Here is a 7,500-nt window from a genome sequence, read left to right as displayed (position 1 = left end):
GGCGTGCCACTTCTCGTGGGCGTTGAGGCCGATCCTCGAGCCGCAGACTCGTCTGCAGGAGGACAAAGGAGCTCCTGCTGATGAGTCTGCAGGAGGACAAAGGAGCTCCTGCTGATGAGTCTGCAGGAGGACAAAGGAGCTCCTGCTGAGCAGCTGCTCAGTCACAAGAGAAGCTGTGCTGCTCCACCGTCACTCCGCCTGTGTGCATGGTTTGGCTAGGCACACCTCGCCACATCCTGTGCCTGCCGCCATTCCACATCGCCACAGGGCTTTTTGTGTGTGTGTGTGTGTGTGTGTGTGTGTGTGTGTGTGTGTGTGTGTGGGGGGGGGGGGGGGGGGGGGGGGGGGGGTGCAGGTGCAGGTGTACAGTCCACCGGGCTGCCGGTAGTCCGGTCTGCTGGGCTCCGCCTATGCTTGTCCCCAAGGGCAGATCAGGGTTTACTCCCTCCAGGTTTACCCACGATGCAGTGGGGCTGCCTGCATCTGACTCTGCCGCCGTTACAGTGGTTCTCACACCCACCATAGTCCAGCACCTCCATGGTTCAGGGACCGGGATCACTCCATAGTCCAGCACCTCCATGGTTCAGGGACCGGGATCACTCCATAGTCCAGCACCTCCATGGTTCAGGGACCGGGATCACTCCTGGTCTGGCCTCTACCCTTCCACCTGTTCGGCTCGGGTGACCGAACCAGGAGTAGAAGACGAGGTCACAGTGACACGCAGAGTGCCCCACCACACACACACACACACACACACACACACACACACACACACACACACACACACACACACACACACACACACACACACAAACACACACACACACACACACACAAACACACACTGTAACACACACACGCTGTAACACACACACACTGTAACACACACACACACACTGTAACACACACACGCTGTAACACACACACACTGTAACACACACACACACGCTGTAACACACACACACTGTAACACACACACACACACACTGTAACACACACACACTGTAACACACACACACACGCTGTAACACACACACTGTAACACACACACACACACACACACACACACACACACACACACACACACACACACACACACACACACACACACACACACACACAAACACACACTGTAACACACACACGCTGTAACACACACACACTGTAACACACACACACACACTGTAACACACACACGCTGTAACACACACACACTGTAACACACACACACACGCTGTAACACACACACACTGTAACACACACACACACACACTGTAACACACACACACACTGTAACACACACACACACGCTGTAACACACACACTGTAACACACACACACACACACACACACACACACTGTAACACACACACACTGTAACACACACACACACTGTAACACACACACACACACACACACACACACACACACACACTGTAACACACACACACTGTAACACACACACACACACACTGTAACACACACACACTGTAACACACACACACTGAAACACACACACACACTGTAACACACACACTGTAACACACACACACTGAAACACACACACTGTAACACACACACACACACACACTGAAACACACACTGTAACACACACACACTGAAACACACACACTGTAACACACACACACTGAAACACAGACACTGTAACACACACACACACACACACACACTGTAACACACACACACTGTAACACACACACACTGTAACACACACACACACACACACACACACTGTAACACACACTGTAACACACACACACTGAAACACAGACACTGTAACACACACACACACACACACACACACACACACACACTGAAACACACACACACACACACTGAAACACACACACTGTAACACACACACACACACACACACAGACACTGTAACACACACACACACACACACACACACACACAGACACTGTAACACACACACACACACATTATGTAATCATATTTGATTATTATATGATCATATATATATGATTATTCTCTTTTCTTTGTCCGACCGTTGACCATCGACATGAAAGACGCTGAGTCTGTTTTTCACACTTGACTTTAATCAGCTCACACACACACACACACAAGTTGTGTGTGTGTGTGTGTGTGTGTGTGTGTGTGTGTGTGTGTGTGTGTGTGTGTGTGTGTGTGTGTGTGTGTGTGTGTGTCTGGGTGTTTTCCTCCTGTGCTCTGTGTTTGATGTTTTATTATCTGGTCATAAAGATTTGATGAGTTTTAATCTGTACACACAGATAAGTGCAGATTACACTTATTAGGACGCAGAGAGACATCTAACAGTCTGAGGACGCAGAGAGACATCTAACAGTCTGAGGACGCAGAGAGACATCTAACAGTCTGAGGACGCAGAGAGACATCTAACAGTCTGAGGACGCAGAGAGACATCTAACAGTCTGAGGACGCAGAGAGACATCTAACAGTCTGAGGACGCAGAGAGACATCTAACAGTCTGAGGACGCAGAGAGACATCTAACAGTCTGAGGACGCAGAGAGACACCTAACAGTCTGAGGACGCAGGGAGACATCTAACAGTCTGAGGACGCAGAGAGACATCTAACAGTCTGAGGACGCAGAGAGACATCTAACAGTCTGAGGACGCAGAGAGACATCTAACAGTCTGAGGACGCAGAGAGACATCTAACAGTCTGAGGACGCAGAGAGACATCTAACAGGCTGGACAGGACTGGAGTTTGACACCTGTGGGTTCAGGTAAAGTGGATAGTGAAAGGAGACAGGTGAGACTAATCAGGGTCATCAAGACAGGAGGGAAACAGGAGGCACAGGGAGAAGACCTTTCAAAATAAAACAGGAAACACTAAAGACTAAAGAAGTAAACACAATAACAGTAAATGATGTCATCAACAGTTCACATGTTGAGACTGGCTGTCCATTAAACAGTCATAATAAGTCTGCTCTCACAGCTGTTTCATAACAAGGTCAAAGGTCACTCAGAGTCCAAAGGTCACTCAGAGTCCAAAGGTCACTTGTCTTATCGCTGCGGCAGCATCATAAACTTTAATCTCCAGCAGCGCCTGATGAAGGCCTCCGCCGCAGGACGAGACAAACACAAGTGTAGAAGCAGCAACTGACCTGAGAGTCCATGTTTCCTCGTGTGACGGCGTGCTGTTCAGTCCGTTTACCTGAGAACACCTGACACACTGATAAACAGCCAACAGGCTGTCTGCCAACAGCTGTTGTCATGGAGACCAGTCCTGGTACACACACGCCACGTGACCCAACACAGGGAACGCCCCTGATCGATGTCAGCGTTACTATGGTAACTGTGGAAAGGTCACCTGACAGCCGGTATATATATATATATATATATATATATATATATATATATATATATATATATATATATATATATAATGTGTGCATGTATTCAGAGAGCATGAATAATATTTATATAACATATAATAATAATATAGTAAATGTTCCAGCCAATTTAAACCTTCATAGTTTATTTTGATATGAAGAGAAATGTTTGTTTGTTTGTTTGTTTGTTTGTTTGTTTGTTTGTTTGTTTGTTTGTTTGTTTGTTTGTTTGTTTAGTGAGTTTATGTTATTATTATTACTCGGTGTATTTATGACAGTTATGGGGATATTTATGTTTTACCTGTTAGTGACGTGAGGTATGACGTAAGCAGAGCGCCATATACTGACGGGCCCTTTGTGGTTTGGGGGAGGAGCCAGTGTGTGGTGGTGTTTGGTGGTCACATTGTTTTTGACCACACGGTTTGAACCTTATTTTTTGTCCCATCATCAACATGTTGGTTCAGATAAAATACAAAGATTATTCTAAAAACACTTTCTGCAACATTCAAATAAAACTCAACAACCCAAAGGTCAGCCCTAACCCTAACAAACTTCCTCCACGCTCGCTTCGTGCTGGACCTCCCAAGAGCAACATGGTCGTGACAATAAGTCAAAAACAATTATAAAGGACGGACGTACAAGCTGGAAAGACGGAACAAGTGGAAAGGAAGGAATCGTGGAGGAACTATCGCAGGGACTCCAGAGCCAAAAGGACACTCATGGGCTTCTACAAAGCAAAGGAAAAGCATTCGCCACAATCATCTCACCAATAACTAACTACGATAAAGAACCGCAACGTATCAGCTACTCAAACACGTTCACAAAACTGTGCATGTTCTGTAATCATAAAGGTCATTCAATGGAGGAGTGTGAAACCTTGCAAAACAAAGCAAACAAGGAAAAGGTTGAATTTCTAAAAACTAAAGGATTGTGTTTTGGATGTTTACAAAAGGGACACATGAGCAGTATTTGTTCAAGGCGCATGACATGCAAAATATGCAACCAAAGGCATCCTACGCTCATGCACATATATAAAAAAGAAAATCAAGGAGCAACTCAGAAAGAAAGAAAAGAATCAAGTAACTCTGATACAATCGTTTCTCTTGCCACTGGAGGCCATACTGGGACTATGCTTTCCTCGACCCTGGAAACTCTGCAACCTTCTGTACTGACCAGCTGGCCATGCAGCTCAATGCCGCTGGCTTTAGAACACAAATATTGTTGAAAACAACGGGGCAGCAAAAGACGATATCAAGCTGCAAACTTTCTGGATTGGAACTAGCAGCTCTTGATAGTGACTCATTTATCAAACTGCCTGATGTCTATACACAGGAATCAATTCCAGTAACACACAAAGACATCCCAAAGCTTGAACATATAAGAAAATGGCCTTACCTTAACAAAGTTGACCTATTGATGCTGATATAGGCGTCAATGTCCCAAAAGCCTTGGAGCCATGGGAAATGATTAGCAGTGAGGAAGGTGGTCCTTACGCTGGGTTTTAAATGGTCCTCTTGGATGTAATGAGGAAAGTTGCACTGACTATTCTAGAACCTGTTAATGCAACAATACAACCAAGACTTCATGGAACTGCAGTGCAGAGAGAAGGCTGAGTCGTCTTTGGAAGACAAAGAATTCTTGAAATTTGTGTCTAACTCAGCTCATCTTGAACATGGCCACGACCATCTCAAACTGCCTTTACAAAATAACACGATGCCAAACAATCGTCAGATAGCTAAACAAAGGACTGAGAATCTACGGAGAAAAAGACTTTATGGACACTGTTATATCAAAGGGACATGCTGAGATTGTTCCTGACAGTGAGAAACAAGCTGAATTCAGCAAAGTGTGGTATTTGCCCCACCATGGTGTTTACCACCCACGCAAGAACAAAATGCGTGTAGTCTTTGACTGTGCTTCATCCTATGCTGGAACATCTTTGAATAAAGAGCTGCTCCAAGGCCCTGACTTGACAAACACCCTGCTTGGTGTTTTACTTCGCTTTCGACAAGGCCCTGTTGCATTCATGGCCGATATCGAGGGAATGTTTCACCAAGTTAGGGTAGCAAAGGAAGAGGTGAATTTCTTACGCTTGCTCTGGTGGCCAAATGGAGATCTCACCAAGGAGCTCATGGAGTACAGAATGCTGGTGCATATCTTCAGTGCAGTCACCGAGCTGTGCTACATTTGCTTTACTGAAAACAGCTGATGATAATCAAGAAATGTATCCAAAAATGGTAACAGACACTATTCGGCACTTCTATGTGGATGACTGCCTGAAGGCCGTCACTGATACAGATGAAGCCATTATGCTTTACCAGCAGCTCACAGACTTGTGTGCAAAAGGTGGTTTCCATCTAAATAAGTGGATAAGCAACGATCGTACTGTACTGCATGCAATCCCAGCAAATGCTCGAGCTGAAGATGTGAGAACTCTGGATTTGAATAAGGAGCAGCTACCAATGGAAAGAGCTCTTGGTGCTCAGTGGAATGTGGAAAAAGATGCGTTCACTTTCAGCATAAAGATCAAACATCATCAGACAACCAGAAGAGGCATTCTATCTGTGATCTGTTCAATTTATGACCCCTCAGGCTTTTTGGCTCCAGTTATACTTGTTGCAAAACAGATCATGCAAAAGTTATGCAGGTTGAAATTGAGTTGGGATGAAAATGTACCAAATGACAAAATGGTTGAGTTCACTCCAACTACTTAACACTTTCAATGTTGACAGAAGCTTCATTCCAGTTGGCTTTGGTAACATCATATCTGCACAGTTGCACCACTTTTGCGATGCCAGTGAGATGGGCTATGGCGCCGTAACCTATCTCAGGCTCACAAATGACACCGGGACTGTTTCAGTGTCCTTTGCCTTCGATCTTGATGAAGCAGAGAAAGCCATCATCAGTTTTGTGCAGAAACTACTGTGAGGAAATCCTTCATCTGGAGAATGGCAAAGCAGTCAAGACATGTAGTCATATCTTCAAACTGGATCCTGTAATGAAAATACTAAGAGTAGGTGGTAGGGTTGAGCAAATCTGCACTACCTGAAGAGGCTAAACATCCTGCCATCATACCAAGAAATAGTAACGTTTCTGAGCTCATTCTTCACCACATACATGAAAGGGGTTGGACATGAGGGTAGAAACCATATGCTCTCCACTCTCAGGCGGCAGTTCTGGATTCCACTTGTCAACTCACTAACAAGGCGAGTCATCAGAGAATGCATGATATGTCACAAACACCGTCAAAGGCCAGGAGAACAAAAACTGTCTGACCTCCCAGCTGATGGACTTACCATGGACCTTCCTCCCTTTACTCTAGTGGGATGGATTACTTTGGACCTATCGAAGTGAGAAGAGGCAGGAGTACTCTAAAAAGATATGGAGTCCTATTCACTTGTCTTGCATGCCGTGCTGTGCATCTTGCATCAATGCTATAAGTACGGTTCATGTGCAGAAGAGGACGAGTAAAGGAAATAAGATCAGATAATGGAACTAATTTATTTATTTATTACATAATCTGAACCAGAGCGAGATTAACAAAACTCTCATCCAGCATGGATAAAATGGACTTTCAAACCCACCGCACGGAGCTCACCATGGTGGCGTTTGGGAACGCCTTGTGCAACAGGTCAAACGAATTCTGTGCTCTGTCATGAAACAACAAACAGTTGACGATGAGGCTCTTCATACCGTCTTTTGTGAGGCCGAGTCAATCCTGAACGATCGCCCAATAACGCCATCTAGTGACCATGCAAATGACCTAGAAGCTTTAACACCCAACCACATCTTGCTGCTGAAATCAAAACCACCAGGTCAGTTCAACAAGGAGGACACTTCTGGAAAGAGACGCTGGAAGCAAGTCCAGTATCTCTGTGACATGTTTTGGAAGAGATGGGCAAAAGAGTACCTTCCATTGTTGGAACAAGCCACGGCGGGACTTTAAGGATGGAGACCTGGTGCTCCTGGTCATTGGGCCGAATCCTTGAAACCGTTAAAGATTCAAAGGGTTTTGTGCGGAGAGTTAAAGTGAAGACACAGAACAATGTTTTAGAAAGACCGATTACAAAGTGATGTCTTTAGCTTGAGATGGACTCGATCAACCTTTCTCTGAAATCTGAGATAAAATGCATTTTATGTATG

This window comes from Symphodus melops, assembly GCF_947650265.1.
Source record: "Symphodus melops genome assembly, chromosome: 4".
Lineage (NCBI taxonomy): Eukaryota > Metazoa > Chordata > Actinopteri > Labriformes > Labridae > Symphodus > Symphodus melops.
Note: the sequence above shows the minus strand (reverse complement) of the source record.